The sequence below is a fragment of the Macaca nemestrina genome, chromosome 7 (genome assembly GCF_043159975.1).
Source record: "Macaca nemestrina isolate mMacNem1 chromosome 7, mMacNem.hap1, whole genome shotgun sequence".
Lineage (NCBI taxonomy): Eukaryota > Metazoa > Chordata > Mammalia > Primates > Cercopithecidae > Macaca > Macaca nemestrina.
Genome location: NC_092131.1, coordinates 139,729,560 through 139,747,382, shown reverse-complemented (window position 1 = coordinate 139,747,382; position 17,823 = coordinate 139,729,560).

The window sequence follows — 17,823 nt, the reverse complement described above, 5'->3', positions numbered from 1 at the left end:
TATGTGGAATGTCCAAAATAGGCAAATTTGCAGAGACAGAAAATAGATTAGTGATTGCCAGGGGCTGAGAGTAAGAACAGAGAATGCCTGCAAAGGGACCTAAGGTTTCTTTTATGCATGATGGAAAATGTGCTAAAAACTAGATTGCAATAATGGGTGTACAACTCTGTAAATTTACTAAAAATCATTAGATTGTACACTTAAAATGAGTTAATTTTATACCTCAATACAACTATTATTATTATTATTTTTTTGAGACAGGGTCTCACCCTGTCACCCAGGCTGGAGTGCAGTGGCATGAACATGGCTCACTGTAGCCTCAAACTCACAGGTTCAAGCCATTCTCCCCCCTCAGCCTCCCAAGTAGCTGGGACTGCAGATGTGTGCCACCACGCCCAGCTGATTTTTTGTATTTTTTTGTGGAGATAAGGTTTTGCCATGGTGCCCAGGCTGGTCTCAGACCCCTGGACTCAAGGCACCCACCTGCCTCGGCATCCCAAAGTGTTGGGATTACAGGGGTGAGCCACTGCACCAGGCCAAAATTAAATTTTTCTTAAAAAAATGAAATAAAACAAAGACGGACTCTAGCCTGTGGTCTTGATGGCACACAAAACTTGCACAATAAAATCTCATAAGAAAAAAAAAATCTTGCAATGGCTATTGAGGTAGGTGAGGTGTGGCCATTCTACTATTCCTGTGTCGAGTCACACAGGGCACCTGCCTTCAAGCCCGATAATGGATCTGTCATGTGGTACAATTGTGCCCTGAGATTGCCCAACACTTTTATGTCCTGGCTTTACAGACTATAAAAGCTACATAGATGCAGATTTGGGGTGAATACAGTATGAGAATAACAAAGTTATTGTTACATCATATCTCTTGGCACCCCTCATTGTAACGATCTGCATACTAGTCTGTATTCCTTTCTAGACTGTAAGTTCCATGAGAGCAAGAACTATAACCATCTCATTCACTGTTTTTCTCTCCACCACAGAGCACAGGCCTGTTTCGTGGTCTGTTCTAAATAACCATTTGTTTAAGTAATGTATTATTTATTTTGTATTATTATTATTATTTTGAGATAGGATCTTGCTCTGTCGCTCAGGCTGGAGTGCAGTGGTGTAATCATGGGTCACTGCAATCTCCTCCAACAGAGCACAAGCTATCCTCCTGCCTTAGCTTTCCAAGTAGCTAGGGTCAAAGGCATGCACCACCATGCCCAGCAAATGTTTACTTTTTTTTTTTTTTTTTTTTGTAGAAATGAGGTCTTCCTATGTTGCCCAGGCTGGTCTTGAACTCCTGGGCTCAAGCAATCCTCTTGCCTTGGCCTCCCAAAGTGCTGGGATTACAGATGTGAGCCACTGAGCCCATTCTAAGAATTTTTTAAATTATTGGGAACTCTCTAAAAAAAGTAGTGATGCTGATTCAATGATCATAAATTAATCTAACTACCATGTATTTGGGAACACAAGCACATTCCTACATGTCATTTTATTTAATCTTCACAGCATCCCTGTTATGCAGATATTACAGGTAGATAGCTCAGAAAGCTGAAGTGATTTAGTTCAAGGTGGTGGAGAAGGAATTCAAATTGAGGTTTCCTGATGCTAAGTCTCAGAGCAGTTTCATTTCACCTGAGTTTCACACAAGCAGAGATGGGCTCCTTGACTTTTGATAAGGTTGCAGTCCCCATAAACCCATCAAAAGCTGAACATATCATAAATCAAAAATGCATTTAATATACCTAGCCCACAGAACCTCATAGCTTAGCCTCACCCACAGTTGGGCTAAATCCTCTAATAAAAAGCTTATTTTATGAGAAAGTGTTAATATTTCCTATAATATATTGAATACTATACTGAAAGTAAGAAACAGAATGGTTGTGTGGGTACTCGAAGTACAGTTATTATGGTACTTTTTCAACTTGGTTCTAAAGCAATGATGCAACTTAAGATTTTTCAACATTGCATTAAAATCACTGTAAAGTTGAAAAATCTTAAGTCGAACCATGGCAAGTCAGGATCTGTGTGTATGTTGCTTTAGATTTCTCTGATGATTCGTATCAAACATACATAAAGGGACTATGACTGAAAAGTTCAATACTTTTTATCAGGAAATGACCATAACTGCTTAGTGATTTTAAAAAATTTGTTGATAAATAGAGTCAAAATGTGGAGTGGACCACAGAGGTCTCAGGGGAATAGCTGTCAAATGAAGGATAGTTTTTATACGTCAGAAATCTGTTCTCCAACTCATGAGCTCAAGTGATCGGTCCGCCTTGGCCTCCCAAAGTGCTAGGATTACAAGTGTGAGGCAGAGGTTGCAGTGAGCCAGGATCTCACGTCTGCACCCCAGCCTGGGCCACAGAGCCAGACCCTGTCTCAGGAAAAAAAAAAAAAAAAAAAAAAGGAATCTGTTCTAGGAAAAGATTGAACCAGGAATAACTGCCTATGAAGACTTAAGCTTTGCTTGATACTCCTAAAATTTTATTAAATTCTCTTAAGGAAAGAAAATAAACTACACTGGACACTTTACTGAGCAACTTTTAATAAAAGTATATGATAAACCTAACAATGACCACAAACATGGATGAAGAGATGCAAGCTTCCAAGAGTGGTTGTAACTGCCTTGGACATTATTATTCCTTTTGATTATCCACCCTTAGTGAGTGGTCCTCACCATGCTGAGGAGACAAAACCTTCCTTCTTCAGCTCTTCTCTATTCTTGCCTCCCATAGTTAGCTGCTTCCACACAGCCAGTGGCTGGGACGGTTCTATCATTCTCTCTTACTTTCCTCCCTTCCTTCTCCCTCCCTTGGTCTACTGAGTCCCACTAGAGCCTTAAATATGCTCATTTTTTTAATCTTTGAGTAAGCTATTCAAGAATAATGAAACCTCGTGCCTTTAATGCCAGCACTTTTGGAGGCATTGTGGATCACCTGAGGTCAGGAGTTCGAGACCAGCCTAGCCAACATGGTGAAACCCCATCTCTACTAAAAATACAAAACAATAACAACAACAACAAAACTAGCCAGGTGTGGTGGCATGTGCCTGTAATTTCAGCTACTCAGGAGGCTAAGGCAGGAGAATTGCTTGAACCCGGGAGGCAGAGGTTGCAGTGAGTTGAGATCATGCCACTGCACTCCAGCCTGGGTGACAGAGTGAGACTCTGTCTCAAAAATAATAATAGTAATGAAACTTTTTGATATTATTACTCTTACTGAAGATAGGAAAAGAAAAGTATAATCAACCCTGTATTCCTACAAAAGAGTGAGGCCCCAGGTGTCAGGCACAGTGTTGGGGCCATGTCAGTTTCCATCTCAGGTCACCAGAGATCTGGGTCAAGGATTTGCTTCCTCCTGTGTTCTTTCTTAGCAAAAGCATAGTTTATTAGAAGTCTAGATGCTCAGGGTTGGAGAAAATTACAAATATGGTTGTGTAAAAACTCTCTCTGTGTTTTTCCTCTACTCTCACGCCACAACAATCATCAACACAGAAGACTTCTGTGACCAAATGTGTGGGGGTTTTCCCCCAACACCAAGCAGGGGACACCAGCTCGGTATTCTCTAGTTCATTTCCAACACTACCTGGAGATGATATCAGATCCCATAGGTTGCAGGCTCAGTCCTCGAGACTGCCCCCCTCAACACATACCAGTCACCTGTCCGGGCCTCTGGAACTTCTGACCAACTGGTTTCAAGTTGGGGCTCCCATAACTCCCTTTTGGGTTGGATTAATTTGCTGAAGCGGCTCACAGAACTCAGGGAAACACTTACATTTACCAGTTTATTATAAAGGATGTTGCAAAGGATACAGATGAAAACATGCATAGGGCAAGGAATGGGGGAAGGGGCACAGAGCTTCCATGACCCCCCTGCCTGGGTGCCACCCTCCAGGAACCTCCATGTGTTCAGCTATCCAGAAGCTCACTGAACCCTCTTGGGTTTTTAGGGAAGCTTTGTGATGTGAGCGTTCCTTCCCCCAGGGAACAGGGCAGGACCGTCTCACGGGAGGGTCTTAGGACCCACAATCAGAAAGGTGGGCGAACATTAGAGTCCAGCCTTGGAGCAGGCGAAAGGAGGGCAGGAGACGGTCAGAGGCTGCCACTGCAGCCTCACACCCCCAACATTATAAGAAAAGACTGCAACAAGGGCTATGGGGGTGGTGATGGGTAATACTGAGTGTCAACTTGATTGGATTGAAGGATGCAAAGTATTGATCCTGGGTGTGTCTGTGAGGGTGTTGCCAAAGGAGATTAACATTTGAGTCAGTGGGCTGGGGAAGGCAGACCCACCCTTAATCTGGGTGGGCACCGTCTAATCAGTTGCCAGCATGGCTAGACTATAAGCAGGCAGAAAAATGTGAAGAAAGACTGGCCTAGCCTCCCAGCCTACATCTTTCTCCTGTGCTGGATTCTTCCTGCTGTCCAACACTGGACTCCAAGTTCTTCAGTTTTGGAACTTGGACTGGCTCTCCTTGCTCCTCAGTCTGTAGACAGCCTATTGTGGGACCTTGTGATCGTGTCAGTTAATACTTAATAAACTCATCCTGACTAATACAGGGGTTATGAGCCAAGAACCGTGGATGAAAACCAACATATATCATAACACCATAATAGTTCTGATCAATTTCAAAATATATTTCCAATATGATAATCTCCACATCCTATCGCTTCAATTCCAAAAAGACTCTGGGAAAAGTGTCCTCACACCAATCCATCTTGGACCTCAAAACATCTAGGCAAGCCTTGGAGATTATCCAAACTCAGATATATCACTTCATATTTTTACAACATAATTCATGTTTCTCTGGAGATCTCAAAAATTTTACTTTCCCTTTTGCCATCAGCCTTATGTCACAGGGGCAAAAAGATGGGGGAAAAAAAAGGTGACTTTTTCTTACTTGATTTTCTTCTTTCTTTCTTTTGATATTTCCAACAACTTTATACTATGGCAGCCGATAAAGGATTAAAAACAAAACATCAAAAATGACCTGAGACCAACAAATGAAGAGCAAGAGTCAGAGGAAACCCAAAGCGACTCTATTTCCCTGATGCAAACTTCACCCTTCTCTGAATGGCCCCCTCCCACTTGTTTCCTGACCGCAGCACTAACTTTACTCAACAAAGGAGACTTCTCTTCTGATTCTTTACATCTGTGATTCCCGCCCTTCCCACACTAAATAGGGAATTGCAGAAATGATGGAGGGTGACTTCAGAGGGTAGATTATAAAAAGGTTCCATGGCTTCTGCCTTGCTCTCATGTCACTGCCTCTGGGGAAAACCAGCTGCCATGTTGTGAGGATGCTCAAGCAGTCCTAGGGTCAGGCCCTTGTGGGAAGTAACTGGGGCCTTTTGCCAACAACCAGCACTGCTTGCCAGGCATGTGAATGAACCACCTTGGAGGCAGATCCTTTAGCCACAGTTGAGCCCTCAGAAGGCTGCAGCTCTGTCGGACACAGTGGCTCACACTTGTAATCCCAGCACTTTGGGAGGCCGAGGTGGGCAGATCACGAGGCCAGGAGTTTGAGACCAGCCTGGCCAACATGGTGAAACCCCGTCTCTACTAAAAATACAAAAATTAGCTGGGCATGGTGGTGTGTACCTGTAGTCCCAGCTACTTGGGAGGCTGAGGCAGGAGAATTGCTTGAACCCAGGAGGCAGAGGTTGCCATGAGCCAAGATCGAGCCACTGGACTCCAGGCTGGGTGACAGAGTGAGTGAGACTCCATCTCAAAAAAAAAGAAAAAAAAGGCTGCAGCTCTGACTGACATCTTGACTGCAACTTCAGCAGAGATCTTGAGCCAGAGTACCTAGAAAATCTGCTCCTGGACTCCTGACCCACAGAAAATATTAATTTTTAATCCATTAAAGGTGAGAAAACTTATTATATAGCAATAGGCAATGAATACAAAAAGTAACCTGAATATGTAACTAATAAGAAGACAGATTTGGTCAGAAAAGTAGCCAGATTCTAGTTGTTGAACTTGCTCCTAGTGTAGAGAGAGGAGAGATTGAGGTAAGAGGGGAGACCAGTATATCTGACATAATTATTTGTCTTTTAAAAGAACATAAATATGTTCTTTAACTTTAGGTGCATATTATTGCTGTCTTTTCTCTCCTCCACTTTCTTTCATAAACAGGATCTGAGCAGGCTGATGTTACCAGGGCATGCACCTCCCTGGATTTAGAGCTTCTGAGATCACTGGAGAAGCACTTGAGTATGAGTGAAGGACAGAGTCATTTTCTTTCTTTTGATCTAAAAAAGGACATTCTAGACCAGGTGCGGTGGCTAACTCTTGTAATCCCAGCATTTTGGGAGGCCGAGGCGAGCAGATCATCTCAAGTCAGGAGTTTGAGACCAGCCTGGCCAACGTGGGAAAATCCCGTCTCTAAAAAAAAAAAAAAAAAAAAAAATTAACCAGGCATGGTGGTGCGCACCTGTAGTCCCAGCTATTCAAGAGACTGAGACAAAAGAATCGCTTGAACCCGGGAGGCGGAAGTTGCAGTGAGCCACTGCACTCCAGCCAGGGCAACAGAGCAACACTCCATCTCAAAAAAAAAAAAAAAAAAAAAAAAAAGACAGTCTAATTTCAGATTCTGCAATAGAATAACATCAGCTTTGTCTTCATAAGGAACTTCGTGTCTTTAAAAAGTGCAAATAGTAACTAACAGTGGTGACAAATGCTAACCTGTTGTGGGATCTTCCTGGATAAAATTATACACCCACATACATACACATAGAGACATTAAAAGCCAATTCCAAGAGGAAAAGTTAATTGTAGACAATATTTCAAAGATCACTCTTGGGAATTATGATGTATTGGACAAATGGAAAGTGGGATTAAGAGTGAGAAGATTAAATATTTGAGAAGAGTTATCAAATTTTACTTGAGAAGGGCTTTCCAATTTTAGTGCACATAAAAATCACTTTTTTTTTTTTTTAAAGAGATTTGGGTTCCACTGTTTCCCAGAAGTTCGAGAACTTCTGAACTCAAGAAATCCTCCTGCCTTGGCCTCCCAAAGTGCTGGGATTATAGGTGTGAGCCATCACACGTGGCCCTGTTTGTTTTTTAATAGTTCGAAGTCTAATCATCTGTACAGTGGCAATCAGAGAAGGTCTTTTAAAATAATTTTATTATAAAATTATATGTTTTATAATTTTAAATACCAAATTTTAAAATAATGTTTCCATGTGTTTTGATGGAAGGAATAGTATGCTCTTATTTTGAAATAGCATTGACTTGCTAATTCTAAAACAAAATGAGAAAATTTTAAATCCAGTTTTGGAGGTAAATTAGCTAAATACACATTTTTATTAGGAAGAAGATGCAGGAGAGAAGTGTAAATATCCTGACTGTGTGGTGCATGGTTGGTAGAATCAGTCTTACTGCTGACTAGCAACATACACTTTGCAGACGCACACCCTAAGGACATACTGGTACAGCATGACTTAACTGTTCTCAGCATGGACCATCAGTATTTCCAGTCATTTCCACAACTGACAGACTGACAATTGGATTTGTGCAGCAGTGACCCAATTCAGTCACTCAGACAGTTAAAAAGCACAAACATGTCACAACACAGGCAAAAATAGGAAAATGACAGCAAGTGAAATAACAATCAAGAGAAAAGGAAGAACTCTAGGACTGAAGGGAATCACGGGGGACCCTAAGTCTGGCACCTTAATTTTATAGGTGGGAAATGGAGTCATGAACAAATGGAAGCTTGTCTTTGACTACACGCTGCCCTAGCTGGAACTCAGACCTCTCAGCAATTAGCCCAGTGGCCCAAGGATTACTGGGCTCAGCATGGTAAAGTCAACGCTAACCTGCCCCAAGGACAGCAGCCTCCAGGCGTCATCACTGTCTTGGAGGGTGCACCTGGCTGCTCTGCTGAAGGGTTGCTGTCTCGAGTAATTTTTTTTTTTTTAATTTATCTGTTGTTTTGTACTGAACTTACAGAAAAACATTGTTCTTTAAAACAGTTTTTTTTTTTTACTTTAAAAAATCTTTTGAAACATTTAATTGGAAATTGACAAATTATAATTGTATATATGTATAGGTTACAAAGTGATGTTACTATATATGTATACAATGTGGAATGATTAAATCAAACTAATTAACAGATTTGTCACCTCACTCATCACTTTTTGTGGTGAGAACATTTGCAATTTACTCTCTTAACAATTTTGCGCCAGGCATGGTGGCTCATGACTGTAATCCCAGCACCTTGGGAGGCCGAGGTGGGAGGATCGTTTGAGTCCAGGAATTCAAGACCAGCCTGGGAAACATGGTGAGATCTGTCTCAACTAAAAGTAAAAAATTAGCTGGGCATGGTGATACGTGCCTATAAGCCCAGCTACTTAAGAGGCTGAGGTGGGAGGATCACTTGAGCCCAAGAGGTCGTGGCTGCAGTGAGCCTTGATCACACCACTACACTCCAGCCTGGGTGACAGAGTGAGACCCTGTCTCAAAAACAAACAAAACAATTTTGAAATATATAATACACTATTATCATCTATTGTTACCATGCTGTGCAATATATCTCAAAAAAAAAAACAAAAACAAAAACTCAAAGAAATGCTCTTTGTTGAATAACTTTCTATGATTATAAATTTTAAAATAAAACATTATACAGGCCAGGCACAGTGGCTCACGCCTGTAATCCCAGCACTTTGGGAGGCCGAGGTGGGTGGATCACCTGAGGTCAGGAGTTTGAGATCAGCCTGACCAACATGGTGAAACCCCGTCTCTATTAAAGATACAAAATTAGCTGCGCGTGGTGGCACATGCCTGTAATCCCAGCTACTTGGGAGGTTGAGGCAGGAGAATCACTTGAACCCAGGAGGCAAGGTTGCAGTGAGCCGAGATTGTGCCACTGCACTCCAGCCTGGGCAGTAAGAGCAAAACTCCATCTCAAAATAAAACAAAACCAAAAACATTCTACACTGTAATAATAACGTGTTGGGGCTGGGTGCAGTGGCTCACGCCTATAATCCCAGCACTTTGGGAGGGCAGATCACTTGAGCTCAGGAGTTTAAGACAAGCCTGGCCAACATGGTGAAATCCCATCTCTACTAAAAAAAATCCAAAAAAACAAAAATTATTTGGGCGTGGTGGTGCATGCCTGAAATCCCAGCTACTAGGGAGGTTGAGGCAAAAGAATCACTTGAACCTGGGAAAAGGAGATTGGAGTGGGCTGAGATCGCACTACTACCCTCCAACCTGGGTGACAGAGTGAGACCCTGTCTCAAAAACAATAATAACAATAATGTGTTAGCTGGGCATGGTGGCACAGCCTGTAGTCTTAATTACTGGGGAGGCTGAGGCAAGAGATCACTTGAGGCCAGGTGTTCAAGGCTGCAGTAAGCTATGATAGTGCCTGTGAATAACCACTGCACTCCAGCCTGGGAAACATAGCAAGACTCTGTCTCTAAAAACAAACAAAAGGCCGGGCTCAGTGGCTCAAGCCTGTAATCCCAGCACTTTGGGAGGCTGAGGCGGGCAGATCACTTGAGGTCAGGAGATCGAGACCATCCTGGCTAACACGGTGAGACACCATCTCCACTAAAAATACAAAAATTAGCCGGGTGTGGTGTCGGGCACCTGTAGTGCCAGCTACTCGGGAGGCCGAGGCAGGAGAATGGCGTGAACCCGGGAGGCAGAGGTTGCAGTGAGCTGAGATTATGCCACTGCACTCTAGCCTGGGTGACAGAGCAAGACTCCGTCTCAAAAAAAAAAAAAAAAAAAAAGTCCCTCCAAAAATATGTGTTTCTTTGTGTCCTACTTTAATCACTGATTGTATCATGAGTATTCCCAGAGAGGCAGGTTTAATGGCCCACTGTTTTCCAGGTTGGAACCCTGTTTATTTTGATCCTCTTGATATCTCTAGCCTTTAGTGCCATGCTGGTACACAGCAGAAACCCAATAAATATTATGTTGAATGAGTTAATTAGTAGAATATGTCATAGTTCAACTCATCCTTTATTGTGGCATATTGAGATTGAATCTACTTTTTTCACAATTATAAATACTGCTGTAGTGAACATTCTTTGATGAATCTTTGCACCTACTCTTTATTATTGCCTTATGATAAATTCCTAGAAGTTGAATTACTAGATCAAAGGCTTTGGAAACATATTGGCAAATTGCCCTTCAGAAAAATGGTTCAATGCCCCATCCTCCTGCCAACTTTCTTTTCCTTTAAAAAAAAAAAAAAAAGAACAATGAAGATATTTTTCTCTTGGGAACTGTAGTGCTGGCAAAACATTTTAAAAGCACTCCACCCATTTTGATGGAATAAAAATAGCTTTTGAACACTTTATGTCTGTATTATATTAAATCATACCAGTAATTTATCTAGAGGTGAAAGGTTATTGAAGCCACTGCTAAATCACTTATATTCCTTGGACTTGTTCTGCCTTATATACGTTTAATAAGGGAAAACATGTCATTTTTGCTTGAGAGAGAGCAAGGGAGCCCAGATTGGCTGTGATGGAACTACTGTTGGATGAATTGGCTGGGAGGCCAGGGGATATAGCAGCAAAAGCTGTAGCGTTGGAGAACCGCAGCAGCGGGAAGCAATGGGCTACATGCTCACATGCAGGACAATATGGGCAGATCTTCAAGCATACTGCAAGGTGGGGAGGAGGGGACAGACACATTTTTCAAACGTGTAAAAATTAAAATCATGCACATTAAACACATCAGAATGGTGCCTATATGGGAGGAAGGAAGTGATCCACTGGGATAAAATGTGAGAGGGACAGCGGACAGTGATGCTGCTAATGTGCCATAAACTAACGAGTCCAAGTAACCTAGTCCACAAGAAGAAAGGCAGAAAAGAAGGAAGGCAGGGAGGGAGGAAGGGAGGAAGAAAGCGGGGAAGGAAAGAAGGAAAGAAGTGAGGGAGGGAGGGAGCAAGAAAGGAAGGAAGGAAGGAAGAAAAATGGAGGAAGGAAGGAAAGAAGGGAAGCAAGGTGGGAGGGAAGGAGAGAGGAGGAAGGAAGGAAGGAAGGAGGGAAAAACGAAGGAAGGAAAGAAAGAAGGAAAGACAGAAGGAAGGACAGAAGGAAGGAAAGAGGAAATATCGAAGAAGGAAGGGAAGGAGGGAGGGAGGGGGAGAGAGGAAGGAAGGACAGGGTGTGGCACCCTCTGAGCCCTGACTGGCACTAACTCCAGGTGCACTGCCCTGGATCCTTTACCTCTTCTGGGCCTTGGCTGCACCGTGATGGGGAGAGGCTAGATGATTTCTAAGGTCTCAGCCATATCATGCTGTGACTCAAAGCACAAGTAGGACATGAATGCTGTGGCCTAGACTCTTAAGTGTAAATGCAGGTGTAGTGTTTTTCCTGTATAAGCTGACAAATACAACAAGAAGAAAACATTGATTTTTAAAATAAGCCATGTGCTTTATATAAGAAGTACTTTTCCCATAGACTGCCATGATATTATAAGCAGATGTGAGTCGTTTATTAAATTTACAAACAGCGAAGTCCCGTAATGATGGACCTCCCTAGCTATTCTTTGGCAGAATTCCAGCAGGAAATTTTCTGGTGTCGACGGTTCTTCTTTCCTCTTGGAACCACGCAATATTCGACAATGTTTGAATTATTTAAATATGCCCAAGTCTGCAGTTCATTGTCTTATTTCAAAGGACTGTGCTTCCATAAATCATATCAAACGTCTGAGATCCCGACCAAAAAATTGAGTGAAAAAAAAAAAAAAATCAGGCACAGATACTCCTGGCTATTGAAGGAAAGTATACGGCAGAAGGAAATTATACTGCATAATGAAAGTAAGTATCCATTGTTTGAAAGGTTTATGTTAGCAGAAGAGGACATAATGCAGTCAGCTGGCCCTAAAGGTAAAGATATGTGTGAGCCTGGGCAACATGGTGAAACCCCGTCTCTACAAAAAATACAAAAATTAGCCAGGGCATGGTAGTGCATGCCTGTAGTCCCAGCCTCCAAAGAAGGCTGAGGTGGAAGGATCGCTTGAGCCCAGGAGGTGGAGGCTGCAGTGAGCCATGAGTGTGCCACTGCACTCCAACCTGGGTGAAAGAGCAAAATGCTATCAAAAAAAAAGAAAAAAGAAAAAAAGATGTGTGTGTATCTGTGTGTTGACTTTGAATTAATGTAGTTTAAAATTGCATACCACTCTCATAAGAGCAACAGCAAAGTCAGTGTATCACAATATGTGAGGAGCCAGGGGTTGGCTAAAAGCAATTTTCCTCTTTATTATAGAAGGGAACAGCAAACTCTTCTGAAACCTTGACACCATCTATGATGATGGATCCCAGACTGTCACTGTGTGATCAGTTTCCTCCTGGTTTTCATTTGAAAGAGGAAGCAGTTTGAAAACCAGGGGTTTTCTCTAATTTTAGAAGAAAAAAAGACAGGCCAACTTTTCAATATTCTGTTGGTCTTCGACAAGTTATGTAGGACCCAGTCCCTCACCTCTAGCTGCTGCCAGGAATTAGATACACACATGGAAAGAGATGTGCAGGAACAAAATACAGTGAGCCTTACCAGTGGAGAACATTTCCTCTGCTCTTGGCTTGGCTAATGGAGACTTGGACTCTGGGAGAAACACTGTCAGTTTCAGCATATGTGGAGACAAAGACCAGGGCTTCTCCCAGCATGGGCTGCTCTCTCACCCTGCCGCAGCCTCTGCTGATGTTGGTTCATTTCAGCCTACCTTGCACAGGAGCTGGGTGGATACATGGGAGAGACAGGAAGGTGGTGAGGAACAGAATTACTATCACCAAAAAACAGACTCTGAGACTCTGAGATTTGCATGCAGTGGGTTGACTAGGGAGTGCTTTCAGGAACATACTATTGAGGGAGTAAGGAAAGCAGGCTACACGAGGAAAAGGTTGGACTGTGATACAGTCATGAAAAGACCTCGGTCCGCCGGGCATGGTAGCTCATGCCTGTAATCCCAGCACTTTGGGAGGCCGAGGCAGGCGAATCACAAGGTCAGGAGTTGGAGACCAGCCTGGCCAATATGATGAAACCCCATCTCTACTAAAAATACAAAAATTAGCCAGGCATGGTGGCGGGTGCCTGTAGTCTCAGCTACTCGGGAGGCTGAGGCAGGAGAATCGCTTGAACCTGGGAGGCGGAGTTTGCAGTGAGCCGAGATCACGCAACTGCACTCCAGCCTGGGTGACAGAGCGGGACTCCATGTCAAAAAACAAAACAAAACAAAACAAAACACCTCTGCCCATCGCAAGGGAAGCTCTGATGGGAGAAGCTCTTTAGAGCTTTCCCTCGTGGTCTTTGTTGCCCACTGCCTACATGGGAGGAAGGAAGTGGTCCCCTGTATTTGAACGCCAGTCACATGGTCACTGGATGCTGGCCATCACCTCCCTCCACCTCGCATCCCACATGCCTGGAAGGGCTGGACAGGGACTCAGATAAATGCCATCAGCCGCCAACACCCCAGTGGCTGGGGAGGAGTGCCTCAGCGAAAGCATCACAGCGTCCACTACACAATATGAAATACATTTCAGCTGCTCCAGGAAAGAAGACCAGAGCACCAGCCACAGCACAAAGCAGTACACTGTAAGTGTCATATGAATGACGTCAATTATACATTTTATAGATATGCCGAGAAATAATAGAAAGTTAGAAGTGGAATTATTAATGATTAGACTCAACCTATTCCTTATTTATTTATTTATTTATTTATTTAGAGATGGAGCCTCTCTGCCGCCCAGGCTGGAGTGCAGTGGCGTGATCTCGGCTCACTGCAACCTCTGCCTCTGGGGTTCAAGCGATTCTCCCACCTCAGCTTCCTGAGTAGCTGGGATAACAGGTGTGCATCACCACATCGGCTAATTTTCGTAATTTTAGTAGAGACAGGGTTTCACCATGTTGGCCAGGCTGGTCTCGAACTCCTGATCTCAAGTGATCCGCCTGCCTCGGTCTCCCAAAGTGCTGGGATTACAGGCGTGAGCTGCCGTGCCCAACCACAACCTGTTCATTTTGCAAATAAAATTACTCTGATGTTAAAAGTGAAGAGACATGTCCAAGGTCACATATTTACTGTGGAGCCACCAGTAGAACCCAGGTTTCCTGATTCCCGCTTCAATTTTCATTTTCCTCTTTAGTAAACTGCCCCCATTGGGAGTGATTACTTTTGACAGGATTGATCTGCATAATCTTGAACAGAATCCGATAAAGTAGAAAACAGAAACCCCAAAATAGTCCTCGATTGCAGAATTAAATTTGAGCCAGTATCTTTGGGGAGTCTTAAAAACGGGCAAAGTCAAGATAAAGGAGTAGAAAGATCCCCCTTATAAATAATTTCCTGTTTCATCACTTGTCTATTTGTGGGAATGTGGGAGGCTGCCATCTCTTCTGAAGGAATGGGCAGCTCTAGCCATGCTCATTTTGTGGAAATGAGAAATGGTTTCTTAGGGTGTTCCCCCCCCCCCAAAAAAAAACACCAAAGAATATACCGGCAAGAAACCACCAGAGTCAACACCAGGCCACACTGGTGGCATCTAGAGTTGTCTGGTAAACCATAACTGTAGTCCTAAGAGTGCTCACCTCCTTCCAAATGACAGCATGGTTTCTATTTTACCTGATTCTATTAGTATCATGAGGTTTCCTCAAATGTGGTCTCTGGATCAGCTGCGTCATGATCCAGAAAGGATTTTTAAAGGAAAAGATTTAGTAAATCCACATCTCTGGGAGCAGGGCCTAGGCATTTGAATGAGCAGTCTCTTGAATCTAGTCTGTTTCTAGAGAAATGCCCAATGCTTAGAAAGCCTTCTTCTCTCCAGCCTTTCAGTCCCATGGTGGTTCTCTGTGTGGCCTTACCTGCAATCTGGGAATATTCATTTCCCTGGAGATTTCCCCCTCAGAGAGAATTGTTTCCAACTTTTTAACATTCTATAAAGGGAATAATTCCATAATTAATTTCAGATTGGGTGAGAATGTTTCTTCTTGCAGATATGGATGAGCTCTGTTATACAAATGGGGAAAATTTCCCAATAGATCATATTTGGAATATTGTATAACTGTGGAACCCCTCCCCAACAATATGACAGTGATAATATCAGTGACAATATGACATATTGACAAAGTGAAAATATCAGCTGCTTCTGAATGGAGCTAGACTTTTAACAACTTAAATAACAAACCAAGCTTTTGAAACTAAAGGTTTTTTTTAAATCTTCATTTGAATGGAATTTAGAGGGATTTGGTGCCTTCTTAGCTGCCTTCTTGTGATCATGTATTTTCATGAACTTTATTACAAACATTCTAATTCAATGAATTCTAAGATCTCATGGACCTTTCAGGGAAAGAAGGTGCCTGCCACCAAGTATATTCCTTCACATGCTAATGCTCAATTAGAACATCCTGGAAGGGCGTGGTGGCTCACACCTGTAATCCCAGCACTTTGGGAGGCTGAGGTGGGTGGATCACCTGAGGTCAGGAGTTCAAGACCAACCTGGCCAACATGATGAAACCCTATGGCTACTAAAAATACGAAAATTAGCCGGGTGTGATGGCAGGCGCCTGTAATCCCAGCTACTTGGGAGGCTGAGGCAGGAGAATTGCTTTAATCTGGGAGGCGGAGGTTGCAGTGAGTAGAGACAGTGCCACTGCACTCCAGCCTGGGTGACAGGTTAAGATTCCGTTTCAAAAAAAAAAAAAAAAGAGCATCCCTATTTTGCAGCCCCTAATGAATCTTCAATTCAGACAATAGGAATAAGTAGGTGAAACCATTTGATAAAAGGCAGATGGGAACTTTACAATAGTGGGTGTCCGGAGCTGCGCGCCCCGGCCATAGCAAATAATAATTAATGATTAAACGCCCGAGCTCTATTCCTTTCCACCTTCTACCTCCTCCCTAGATTTGTTGTTTCTCTTTTGTATCAATACCTCATAATAGATGGCGCTCTTCCTGCTGCTTCTTCACTTGTTTTTCCCCCCCGCAGCCGCGAAAATTGTTACTTTGTAGCACAGGTACCATCCCGTGCCGGGAAAATTACCAACTGACAGCGCAGGTGCAACATGACGTTTGACCAGAGAAACCAATACCTACTTGGTCATCGCAATACCTCTGCGATGAGATCATCTCCGCCTCTGGCCCAACCCCTTCCCCTCCAAGTGTATATAAGGCACTGCATTACCGCCATTAAACGAGACTTGATCAGAGCACTGTCTTGTCTCCATTTCTTGTGTCTCTTGTTCCCCAAATTCCCACCCCCTCCTCCAGGGCCTGCTTTGACGATCCCGCGGGCTGGGATAGTGGGATCCAGCTGGCATGTCCTGAACATATTGATCAATCTCAGCTTCATTGAAAAATTGACAAACTGACATTCTGTGCCCCCTGATGTGATGTAGTATGGAACACACAGCACCAGCTATGAAGTATGGTTGCCTAAAAGTCAAACCTGAACTGAACTAAGCTGATAGAACCAACGTCAAGTTTACAATAGGAGGTTAGTGGGGCAAGTTAAACAACTTCACAAGGAAGCAACACATAGATCTGGAATATGGAACATTCTATGGGACAGTTAAGGAGTTTTCTTTTAGTTAATGCCATAGAAAAGGTAAGAATGGGCTACTCTAGATGTCAAGATTAAAAGATAGTTGAGAAAAACAAGAAACTAATCTACTGTTTGGTGTTTTAAAGACAATTAGGGAAATCTGTGAATATAAACTGGGTGTGATCACAATATAGATAACATTAAGGAATTATTACTAATTTTAGTAGGTATGATAATGGCATTGTGCCTATCTAAGAAAATGTCCATATGTTGTAGAGAATGGAGTATATTTAGTGAGCAGGGGTGAAATCACATGGTGTCTGAGATTAGCTTTAAAATATGTACACACAAAGGATAGATGGACCAAGTAGCACTATCTTGAGATTGTTGAAGTTGAGTGATGGGGTATATGGGGTTCGTTACATAATTCTCTTTACTTTTGTTACATATTTGAAAATTTTCATAAAACATATTAAAAATAAAACCTACCAGACCGGGAGCGGTGGCTCACATCTGTAATTCTAGCACTTTGGGAGGCCGAGGCAGGTGAATCACCTGAGGTCAGGAGTTTGACACCAGCCTGGCCAACATGGTGAAACTCCGTCTCTACTAAAACTACAAAAAATTAGCTGGGCTTGGTGGCGTGTGCCTGTAATCCCAGCTACTTGGGAGACTGAGGCATGAGAATGGCTTGAACCCGGGAGGCGGAGGTTGCAGTGAGCAGAGATCGTGCCACTGCACTCCAGCCGGGGCAACAGAGTGAGACTCTGTCTCAAAAAATAAAAGTTAAAAAAAAAAGTTTTCTAATTATTTCTAATTTTTAATTATATTTTTAATTTTTTTGTGAAGTTATGGATTATATTGAATATATTTTAGTTTGGGGTAGAAAAAAATTAAGCTAATTGAGTTGGTGCTGGAGGTTTTTGTTTTTTTATTATTGTTGTTTTGTTTTCATCTTATTTTAGACTGCATTGGGGAAACATTCAAATAATGTTAAGAACTCATGCATTGCAAATCACCTGAATGGATATTTTCTTCTTTTTCCTTCTCTCCTCAGCTGCCCTCCAACTTACCTTTTACATGGCTCTGTAGCATGCCAACTTTACAGTCTTTGTAAAGGTGATTCTGACTAATGCTGAAAATTCCAAGTTTGTAAAAATAAATACATGTGAAACATCAAAAGTCTGCAAATCTCAATGGAATCACCTTTTGAGGCAAATTTGCAAAAAATCAAAACTTCCTGAACTCTAGGAGATGGATCTGGCAGGAAATAAAAGTACATTCAAAATGGTGAGACAAATAACATATGAACCAT